The sequence below is a fragment of the Rattus norvegicus genome, chromosome 20 (assembly GCF_036323735.1).
Source record: "Rattus norvegicus strain BN/NHsdMcwi chromosome 20, GRCr8, whole genome shotgun sequence".
NCBI classification, from domain to species: domain Eukaryota; kingdom Metazoa; phylum Chordata; class Mammalia; order Rodentia; family Muridae; genus Rattus; species Rattus norvegicus.
In genome coordinates, this window is record NC_086038.1 from 49,768,042 (window position 1) to 49,779,434 (window position 11,393).

At 44.4% G+C, this 11,393-nt stretch overlaps 1 long non-coding RNA gene across 2 annotated transcripts; it reads right to left on the bottom strand.

Annotated features, from left to right (window-relative positions):
- Nucleotides 1-1,462: 1,462 nt before the first annotated feature.
- On the bottom strand, nt 1,463-10,336 carry LOC120098943 (uncharacterized). Of its 2 annotated transcripts, none has more exons than XR_010060907.1 (4): nt 10,045-10,336; nt 6,026-7,327; nt 5,408-5,611; nt 1,463-2,741 (listed from the first exon to the last, which is right to left on the bottom strand). It is a non-coding gene; the product is annotated as an uncharacterized LOC120098943 (long non-coding RNA). The 2 variants fall into 2 exon arrangements; XR_005497742.2 differs by having other exon boundaries at nt 5,913-7,327.
- Nucleotides 10,337-11,393: the final 1,057 nt, after the last annotated feature.

An 11,393-nucleotide genomic window follows, 5' to 3' on the forward strand; every position in this document is an offset into this window, starting at 1 on the left:
GGGAGGCCATTTAATACTACTGTGAAGCCAACTCCATGCATTGCTATTTAAATTTGTGGAGTTTTATTTTTTGGTCCGGAAGTTATGTCATCTAACTCCTATTTCCCTTCAGATGGGTGCTTATCTTAGGCTTGGTCAATAACTTCTAATAATTCTAGTAGAGTTTCCATACTCAGTCCAAATGTTCAGTGAACACCCATTGCAGATGGGCCTTGGAGACATAGCAGTAGATATAACAGTGGGGAATCTTGAGTCAAAAAGCGACATTTACAATTTGAAACCAGTCATACAGTATCTGTAGTTTTAGGATAGGTTGTTTCTACAGGGGGAGGGAGGTTTTTATGTTTTCCTAGTAACATTGGTCTAGTTTTTATTTCTCTGAACTATACATTTTCAGTGATTATAAAACAGGAAGGTGGTGTCCACCACTGGTAGGTCTATTAGCAGGTGTTTCCTTCCTGGTGATCCCTGCCTTCTTGGGTTGCGTTTCAGAAACTAAGCTAAAATTACCATCTATCGACTCTTACTACAGATTGGGTCTTCCCAACAATTTTGCATAGGGGTTAGTAGAAGTATTTAGTATTGTAAGTGAAGACCCAGGCTCAACACATTTATTTAATTTACCAGAATGAGTTCTTTCAGTTGCTAGGTAGGGTTGGGGTTTGGCCCTATAACACCTTTACCCTTTCTCTGCTAATTAGCAAGCATGGCGGTTAGGTTTAAGAAGAGTGAACATGTGTTAGCTGGGGATCCTTCTGTGTTCTCTGCATTCATGTTCACAAATCAACCTCTGAACATGGCATGTAAGAGGAGCACCACAGAAAAGACCTCCTAGAGTATGGAAACATGGCCTCCGACTGTTCTTTCCCTTCACTCTCTGGAAATGCTAGTTGTCACGGTCCTGTCTACATTAACAGCACCACTATCAGGAACGGGTGATTCACAAGACCATATGAAACTGTAAAATGTATTGATTCCCTAGGAATCGGCAAAATGCAATTTAAAAATCATAGAGCAGCAACCAACTACGTAGGAAAGTGTGAAACTCTATAGTTCTCCTAGTGCAGTACGTCTCCTGTTTTGCTAACAAATGTTTATATTAGGATAGGTCCTCAGTGACCTAAAATATGTAGAAGACAATGCCCAGGCCAAAGGAAGAAGATCGTAATAATACGCTAGAAGTTCATGACACGCCATTTATATTTTGTTTGCTTATTGGAGTCAATGGTCATTCAAAGTAGTGATAAGGTAAATAAAGGGCTTAAGACAGAGTCAACCGAAAATGCAAAATTAAAATGCGGACAAAGCTGCCATGCAATCTCAAGTAGGAGAGAGCAGATGTTCAGAGGGTGGGTGGGTGCGTGGGGTAGAGGAAACTTGACCTAATAACAGAGATTGAGATCATAAGATGTCATGTTATTGTGCTATTTTCCAAAAGTTCAGTGATGTTATTTACGTTGCCTTTATTCAAATCATCAATAAGAATATATCTATTTGAGTTGTCCTCCACAGCTGTGTGGAAGCTTGAGGGTGGGTTTGGGAGCGAGTGGGAGGGAAGGAGTGGGCGGAGGCAGAGCAAACAAACAGACCATGACACACAAGCCCTCCATGAAGTCACCCCACCAGGAGGACAGTCACTGAGGGGAGAAATCTGAATATAGTTTACCTTTACTCGTCTGAAATAGAAAACATTTGTCTTGCGTCCCTGTTGTGATGTGTCAGTAAAATTGAGACAATACACAGTTGAGTACACTGTGCACGGACATCCTATTCGCAGTTGGCCAGCAGTTTTTATTTAAAAGTTGTATCTTCTTGTTGAGGTGTCATGGAGTGAACTCAGGGCTTTGCAAACACTGGTTTATTTGGATCTCCATTCCTTCGTACTAACGGCCCTAACTGTGGCTTCAATCCTGTCTGCTTTATGGGAAATGAAAGCAGCTATTTTTTTTTACGTCACACCTGTTTCCCAATATATTGCTGATTTTCCCAGAGGCCAGGCCTAACTTTACAAAATGGCGCCTGTTTCAAACCTCTGGGTTTGTCCTCTGCTTTCTCCAGGGGCAGAGAAAGATAATGTCTGAAAAGTCCTTTCTTCTGCTTCCTGCTGGGCCAGGCGGATGTGTTCGTGTCAGCATTCAGGTCAGTGAAGTAACTTGTGAAGCAGATGCATTCTTACCATGGAAAACGATTGCTGTCGAGACAGTTTGTACCCATATGAATAAAGCATCAGAAAACAAAGGGATCTGTTGTACAGGCTGGTGAAGGAACACAGAAGTGAAAACAGCAACAACCGCCAGTGTTGAAGAGCTACCAAGTGTATCGAAGGCTTGGATGATAAGGCTCATCCAAGACATGGTAAGACTCAGTCAGAAGTCCAAACTTTCAACAGGAGGGGAGAGTCAGCTTTACGTAAATAGCCTTTAAATGAGCCTTGGCCTGCTGATTTCTCTCCATGTGAAACCCGGATGTATAACAGAGACCCTTCGAAAGTTCTTGAGACTATACGTACCATGGGACGGGAAGTAAGGTTGGGACAAGGTTGGGGGTGGTTACTTGAGGCTTTGCTGCTGTTCATTGCTTGTTCCCAAGCTGAGGCCTCATGGCTTGTGGACTTAGAGCAGAGAAAAGTGGCAACTGGGGATCAACCGTTTGGAGTCTTTGCTTTTGCAGGGTGACTGACAGAGACTCTCTTAATGATTGCTTCAAGTAAGAGGAAGCAGAGACAGAGCACTCGTCGTTTCCTGCAAAATGAAAAAAATGTCATCTGTAGATGCTTCTTTAACAAAAGAGCACAGTGTGCAGTCAGAGCTTGTCTCACACATACATGAGAAAATACCTCTCAGCAGCTCTGGAGTGGATCTCCTCTTCCTCAAGAGCTGACCGCCAGCAAATAGGACTGCCTATTTAGTTAGGAAGCTCTTTGACACTCCATTTTGACAACCCAACCAACAACAAAAACAAACCAACCAAACCACCACCACCACCACCAAAAACAAAAGAAAAATACAAACAAACAAAAAAACAACTATAAGAAAATTACAAACAAATAAACAAAAAGCGGTTCTCTAAGAGGTCTACATCCACGTAGCAGAGAGAGCAATCATAACAGAAAACCATTTAAGTTGAGAGTTTGGGGGCTAAGGAGCAAAAAAGAACTAAAAGTTCCTTTTCTTTCCATATAAAAACTTATCCTGAGAATTTCATATGCGAGTCCTGTATTTACTTTATTTTCTTCTCCAATTCTCCCCCTTCTAATTCCTTCCATGTCCTTCCAACTCCCCTTGAGTTCAAGACCTCTTATAAACATGTTACATACATGTATACACACACAGCCTACCTACTCGGTTTGCTGTTGTTAGTAGATACATGGGTTTAGGGCTGAGCACTTTTGATTGCATAGCTTATCTGGGCTTATCCTTGGAGAAAAAGTGATTCTCCATCTTTCGCCAGTCTTTGGTTGGCTTTTCCTGTAAGAGTGAGGCCATGTGAGACTGTCCCCGTCCATGTTGGCATGTCAGTTTGGATGGTCTTTTGCAGGTCTTGTTTAGACAAGCATGCTGGTGAGATGTCCCAGGTGAAGCATCGTCTCTGTCATGTTAAGGCCAGAACGGTGATGTTCATAAGCTTTTGGTGAATTGAGTATGAAAAAGACCTCTCTTACACATCACCTTATGATCTTATGATAATTGTATTTACCTTTCTTTCTTTTTTATGGTTTTTCAAGACAGGGTTTCTCTGTGTAGCCCTGGCCATCCTGGACTTGCTCTGTAGACCCGGCTAGGATTAAAAGTGTGTGTCATCCTTAGTGTTTACCTTTCCATAAAGGCTTGTAAATCATGGTTTGGTCTTACCATCATATTTTTGTTAGAATTAAAATAATTTATCGGGGCTGGAGAGATGGCTCAGCGGTTAAGAGCACTGACGGGTCTCCCAGAGGTCCTGAGTTCAATTCCCAGCAACCACATGGTCGCTCACAACCATCTGTCATGGGATCTGATGCCCTCTTCTGGTGTGACTGAGGACAGTGACACTGTACTCTATAAATAAAATAAGCCTTTAAAAATAAAATAATTTTTATTTTATGTTTCTTATGCACAATGAATTACCATTGTGTTCCATAATTTATTTCATGATAGGAGGCTGGCGAGGCCTGGGGATGTTAAACAGTGAGAGCGAGGTGGCAGCAGACATTTCAGTTTTATAGTCAGGTTATGTTGCTAACAGTGTTCTTAAGAGCACACAGAAGGTCCCCTGTAGCTCTTTGTGAGCATTCACAGCCTGTGAAGAATAGAGCTCTCTCTCTCTCTCTCTCTCTCTCTCTCTCTCTCTCTCTCTCTCTGTCTCTGTCTCTGCCTCTCTCTCCGCCTCTCTCTCTTTGCCTCTCCCTCTCTGCCTCTTTCTCTCTCTGCCTCTCTGTCTCTCTCTCTCTGCCCCTCTCTCTCTCTGCCTCTCCCTCTCTCTCTGCCTCTCCCTCTCTCTCTGCCTCTCCCTCTCTGCCTCTTTCTCTCTCTCTGCCTCTCTCTCTCACTGCCTCTCTCTCTCTCTCTCTGCCTCTCTCTCCCCCCTCTTTCCTCTCTCTCTCTCCTGTCTCTCTCCTTTCTCTCCTCTCTCTCCTTTCTCTCCTCTCTGTCTCTGTTTCTCTCCCTCTTCTTCACCCCTCCTCTCTCAGAGAATTTCAATGTTGGCTTCACATAATTTCCCAGTAAAATTCCCTTTTAATTTTTCTATAACAAGTAGTCTAAAAGTGAGTTTCCCCCTCCTCAATGAAAACCCCTGTAGAAAGAAGGAAGTGCCCTGTGGCATGGCAAAGGCAACCAGCTGAGATCAGTGACTCGGTGTCTCCCATAGATTATAGCTCTGAAGTGGATTTGAGTAAGTGCTGGCACTCCTTCCAGCCCGCCTTGGCACCTTAGGGTATAAAATAGCTACAGAGGCAATTAGCTTCAGAAAGCAGGATGATTAAGTGCATGAACCCTTAAGTTATAGAGGAGCTCAGAAGTGTGTCTTTAAAAGGGAATTGTCAAAGGGCCAGTGGTGCATTGAGAAACCCTTCCCCTGAGCAGTGGGGAAAGTATGTGGTATAAGGGAAGAACAGGACTTGCTTTTCCTCTTCACCTTTTGTGACCTAGGCTGGTGACTCCTTAGAGCCAGTGTGGAATGGCTAGATACAAGCTTTTCCCAGATGGAATAACCTGCCTTCCTTTTGGTGTCCCCCTTAAGTGTCTAAAAGACTTTGAGAAACTCTTAAGTGGGTGATATTTTTTTTTAAATTAATCCAGGTTCTTCCATAAACTAGGCAAGTGTTCTGCTCTTGGTCTCCACTCCTAAACCCAAGTAAATATCACTGAGAGGTCCCACAGACCCACAATCATACATATTCTCTTCTCAGTCTGGTTTTATCCCTTACCCTATCCCCTTGGCCATAGTAAACGTGGCTATTGGACAACTCCGTCAGAGTCCTCGGTCGATTCCATGGGTGTATTTCCAGAGAAGTCTGTCAGTTTCACTCTCTCTCCAGATGTGCTGTTTTGTGTGAATTTCTTTTGCTCATTGTCGAGACTGACTGAGTCTTCCCTGTATGTTGAAGTTTGGTGTGGCTCTTCCTCCTAACCTGGTGCTCCCAGAAATAAGATGTAGAGTCAATACATATTTACAAATGCCTTGGCCATACAGCTAGGCTCTTCTCTGACTAGATCATAACTTAAAATAACCCTTTTATTCTAATCTACGTTCTGCCCCTTGGCTGGTTACCTGTACTCAGGCACCATGCACTTGTCTCCTCACATCATCCCAGTGACTCTCTCACCCGATGCTGTCCCAGAATCCTTTCTGCCTCCAGGACGTCCCACCTATTTCCTGCCTAAGCTATAGGCCAAAGATTTATTCCTGACAGGTGCCACATCCATACAGACCTAAGATAATCTCTCTCCACCTGTACTCAGTTGTCTGAGGCGCCAATTGGAATTGGTAGGGTATCGGTGGATTTCATTTCTGTCCAAGTTACACAATGTTCTCCTTTAGGTACCTTTTCTGTGGCTGAGAAAATATGGCGATGGCTTCGTTCTCTGCTCAACAATCTACTCAACAGAGCTGTGAGCCTCGTTAGGAAAAGGAACTGAGAACCTTCTAGGAAAAATACCTCGGAGTTCCACTGAACTCCTTCATAATTTCACTTCTTTTGTTTGTTTGTTTTGTTTTCTGAAGTTTCCCACGATAGTTCCACTTGGAAATGCTAATTTCTGAGGGGTTTGCGATTTTTTTCCCACAGCAAGTGCTCAATCCCCTTACAAGCTGAAGACTTTCTATGTCACTTCTTACACGGACTCTTCACAGAGAGAAGGCCCATGCTTGGATGATGATTTGTGGCTGAGTAGAGAATGCTGAACCTAGAATAAATGATTTTCTTCTCCTAAGGACAGAAGCATATACAGCTGTTCAAGACTGGAACGGACAGAATGACTGCCTTCCAGTTGTTTCCTGGGATAAAGCGAGGAGACGTATCTGAGGTAGCGGAAGTGTTCTGTTCTTTAAAAGAAGTTGTTGATTATAACAAAATGTTTATTTCATACAAATTCTTCAGGCTACTTATGCAGTATGAAATGTGAACTTCTTTACTTCGACCCTAGAAAAGCAGAATGAAATCCAGCTTTTGATGTTTTAGGTGTCAAAAGTTCTAAAGGATGAAGTGGTAGAGGGAGGATGAAGGTTTTATTCTTCAAACGCTAACCTTCTACGATATTTTGTCTGTGAATATTTCTATAAGCACAAACTATGACTCACAAAGAAACCACTAGTTGTGGAGCTACAAGGGAGTGAGCTTTCTGTTAGAAATCCGAGATTCGCACCTCTGCTTTACCGCATGGTTAGGGAGCAACCACCACCCGCTAGCCATCCAGGGACGCTGAGGCCAGGTCTCCCTTGGCATTTCTGTATGAAGTACTTCGTTTGCTCCACTATTGTCCTCGTGGTCTTTATCTCAGAGGTGCACCCTGATTTCTCCCCCTCTTCTTTCCTTTTTTCCAATCTAAGGTTAAGAACTGGCCCCAGCCATGGGTGAACATCTCTTCTCTGATTTCCTTCGGAGCCATACTGCCCTCCCTCTCTGCAGCCTGGAGAAGGAAAGCAAGGCAACCAGGCCTGTGTAGGACTGGTGGGGTTGGGGCTGGGGCAGGAATTCTGCCTTCTGATGCATATTGGCCCTGGGTGTGGACACCATGTTGACAGTACTTTCCGGACAGGAGTATTTGAAAACTGTGGATTAGGAAGAAAGTATCTTTTAGCAGATACACGTCTGCCATGTCTGGTTCATCTGTTGGTACAGCTTTCCCTGGAAGAAAACAGCAATGGCCATCAGAGTGGGATTAATTAAATCTACAACTGTCTGGATAGTATGGACTCAATTCTCAGCACAGTTAAGAAGTAACGTGAATGTATTTCATTTCGAAAAGGACTGTCTCTCTTTTCTTTCCTATTTATTTCCTACATATTTCAAACATTTGAAAATATTTTATTATTGTTCGTGTGCAATCAATCGATCAATCAATTGTGTGTGTGTGAATGTGTGGGTGTGTGTATGTGTGTTGTGAGAGTAAGTGAGTGTGTGAGCATACATGTGTGAGCATACGTGTGTGTGAGCGTGTATGTGTGAGTATGTGAGCATGTGTGTGTGTGTGTGTGTGTGAGAGAGAGAGAGAGAGAGAGAGAATGTGTGGGCATGTGTATGTGAGTGTGCATGTGTGAGTGTGTGAGCACACATGTGTGTGAGCATGTGTGTGTGTGTGTGAATGTGTGGGTGTATGTGAGTGTGCATGCATGTGTGAGAGTACATGTTTGAATGTGTGAGTACAGGTGTGTGTGTGTGTGTGTATGTGTGAGCATGTGTGTATGTGAGTGTGTATGTACTGTTGAGTGCACGTGGAGGTTAGAAGACAAATTTGAGGAGCCAGTTCTCTCCTTCCACCATTTTGTGGGTTCTGGGAATTGAACTCATGGGGTCAGGCTTGCGTGAAAGGTGCCTCTACCTCCTGCGTCATCTCAGCGGCCCTGACCATTTTAAGTACACCACCAAGTGTGAACTCATAAAATCCAGAATGCTGTCCTGTGCTTAGCCCCCCCCCCCCCCATTATCCCATAGGCTGTGATCTCTGCATCGGTGGGAGCATTTCTGTCTGCTAAAAGAAATTAAGGGACTGGAGGTCAAAAAAGTTAGGGGTGATTAACTGCTTCCGGGGTAAGGTGCTGTTGATTTTCAGATCTCTAGAAGGTATCAGTGTTGATGCTATAGGCCAAGGCAAAATAATACTTTGGATCAGTATCCTCCTTGAACAAAAGAGGTGGAAAAGAATCAATTTTAATTCTAAAAGAATTGCTAATGTAAGGGACAATTTCTTCAGGGTCAGTTTGGTTTTCCAGCTCGCCAGCCCAGAGAGTTGGGAAGGCCAGTCTACACAAAGATGTTCTTAGTCTCTGCACATCACCAGTGCTGGATTACAGCTCTTACATCAGAGGCGCTGTCTCCTTGACACACGGTTAGTGCGTCACCAGGGTCTCCTAGGTTCCTGCCCCGAGGGTGGGCTTTGACTCTGACTCTGGCGGAATGGACAAGGGAAAAGCTTCTGTCTCCTCTCCCAGCTCTGGGAATTCCTTGGATTCAGGTGCTTCAGGCCTGCAACCCTCCCACATCCACTTCCTATGCCCGAAGAACTAAAGCTATGTCGACTATTTTCCTCCCGGGATTAGGGTCCTTTACGGCAAGAGCACAAAGGAGATATGGAATAGTGGGACACACAGGCCAAGAAAACACAAACGTAAAGTTAGAACATTCCCATGAAAGAAAACCCTAGCTCTTGCCCACTAGTATTCCACATTGAAAACTCTCCAGTACAACAAGCAAAGAAATATAAGTCCCACAACGATTGGCAACCGAAAGGGAGAAATATCCTTATTTGTGAATTATGAGTATCTACCGTACAGAGGTATCTACCGTATGAAAGGATGACATTCAACTATTTGAGCTAAGGAGAGTCCAGCAAGTGTACAGACCCAAGAAAACACGTTTAGAAAAGGTAAGAAAAAAGACACGGCACACTCAATTACCTATAATCATGTATTAATTTAATAAAACAGCTGGAGAAATTTTCTTTAGATACAAAGCATTGTATTCCAGTTGTCATCATCAGGTGAATAAAACCCGCGGATGTCCTTATACTCATGAGGCTGCACTTACTGGAGTAAAGTAAACAGATGGTTTTAAGAGGAGCCGTGAGGTGAGTGGGGGTGGCTGTGATGGGGAGGTCCTGGGAGAAGCTATAGTGACGGAGTGAGGGGTGGAAGTGATCACCATACACTCTATATGTAAAGCATAAAAAAGTCAAGTACGTTATATGCTGCTGTGCACATAGAGATCTACCGCAATGACCGCCATGGAAAGCTATGTCCTCCTCTGGAATAGTGACGTGGTATGAAAGTAGCTCTTCTCCGATTACGTTCGAGGCACGTGTATAGAGTGTACAGTGATCATATTTATCCCTCGCTCCACCACTATAGCCTCTCCGAATTCCCCAGCCCTGACAACACTGTTACTGACGTAAACTTACATTGGCTGTGACTATGTGCTTAAGACCTTTGCAAGATCAAGGTAGCCAAAAATCCAGCAATGGGAGCAGGAAGGCCTCATGAAGCCCCGCCCCCTAGCTGAGGAGCTATCCGCAATGCAATTGGATGCTGCTGGCAGAGCAAGACTCCGCTTCCTCAGGGAGGTGATCCCGGAGAAGCTACACGTGCTCCAGTTGATGTCCTGCACCCAAACCTATACGGATAACACGAGTGAACTCGCCGAACTTAACAATAAAGTGTGTGAAATCAGAAGGGAAATTGGGGGGGGGGGGAAATAGGGGAGAGACTGGAAAATAGAGAAGGCAGTGGGAGTGGATTTGATCAAAACAATACGCAACCACAGAGTTCTCAAACAGCAAACTGAAGCAAAATGAAAACGAAAAGCAGTGTCTAACCATTATGCCAACTTCTAATCTTTAGATAACTAACTTGCTTCCTCGTTCCGTAAGCGTTAGTTCTATAAGATATCGTGTGGACAACAGCTTTCGCCAAGCCTTACACTTGCTGTTGCCTCTGAAACCAGTGGCGATGTCATCCATAGGTGACAGGGACGCATGCACGCACTTGTTGCCATGGTAATAGCCATACATTCCCAGCATCCCCTTGGTTTACCTCCCACCTTTACCTGTAAGCAGTTACATCACAGTTTAAAAAAAAAAGCAGACCCTTCCTGATCTTTCTGTCTTTTTCCCTCCCTCCTCTCCTTGTCTCCGTCGCTCCTACCCCCCATAAACCTCTCCCACGTGGAACTGCGTTGGTCTGGTGTGGTCTGTCCGGACAGGAGCCACGATTCTAACACTCACTGCCCACTTTGCTTCTGTAACCCGAGCCCTCTCCCTTTCTCTTCCTTCCCCTTTGGCTGTCTTCATGTTTTGACTTAGTCTAGTGGCAGAGCGTGATATGCGGTCACATTTCTCCTTGGACAGTGCTGCTTCTTTGAATGTTGGGAACATCTCACTGGCATTTGACTTAGATACCTGTGTAGTAAGTTATCTAACGCCCTCGAGTCTCGGTTTCCTCTTCTGTGAAGCGAGAGGGTTAGTCACCAGCCCACTGGATTTCTGTGATGATCAAGTGTAGTTGGTGTAGCTTCAGTGCCTAGTGCAGTAGACGGGAGTTATAGGCACATGCTTGGAGGCCACCCGCCTCTGCCATGTCCCATTCTTGCCAAAGAGTCCGTTGGAATAAAATTTAAAACGAAGCTAACAGCTCGGCAGACATTGTACCAGCATCGGGCCCTGTAACCCAGGGTAAACAACTTCAAACAATAGTTCAGTCCATGTCTGTTTTATTTTTGGAGAAGGATAACATAGATCCGGAGGAAAGTATGCAGCTCCTAGGTGCACAGAATCTTTAGGTTTCCGATGTGCACGCTTCCGCCTTGCTTCTCAGGCCATAGCTGCCCCAGATACCTGTTTTACATTTCACTTGCATTGCTAAGGAGCATGACGAACACTAAGACTTAGGCTCTGGTCCTAGCTTAACCTCTAACCTTTAGGCTGACTCTTGTGTGATGGACAACTTGTTACACCTGCCCGTGTGGATCCTTGAGTATGAAGTAGGTTGTTGTTGTTGTGGCTGCTGTTGTTGCTTTTGTTGTTGTTGCTGTTGTTGTTGTGACTGTTGTCTTAACTTTTCTCCTCCAAGGGTTTTGATGTATACTCTTGACTATCCTAGAACCCTGTAGACCAGGCTGATCTTGAACTAGTCAAAATCCTCCTGCCTCTGCCTCCCAAGTACTGGTACTGAAGGCGTGGGTCACCACTGATTGAAGAAGG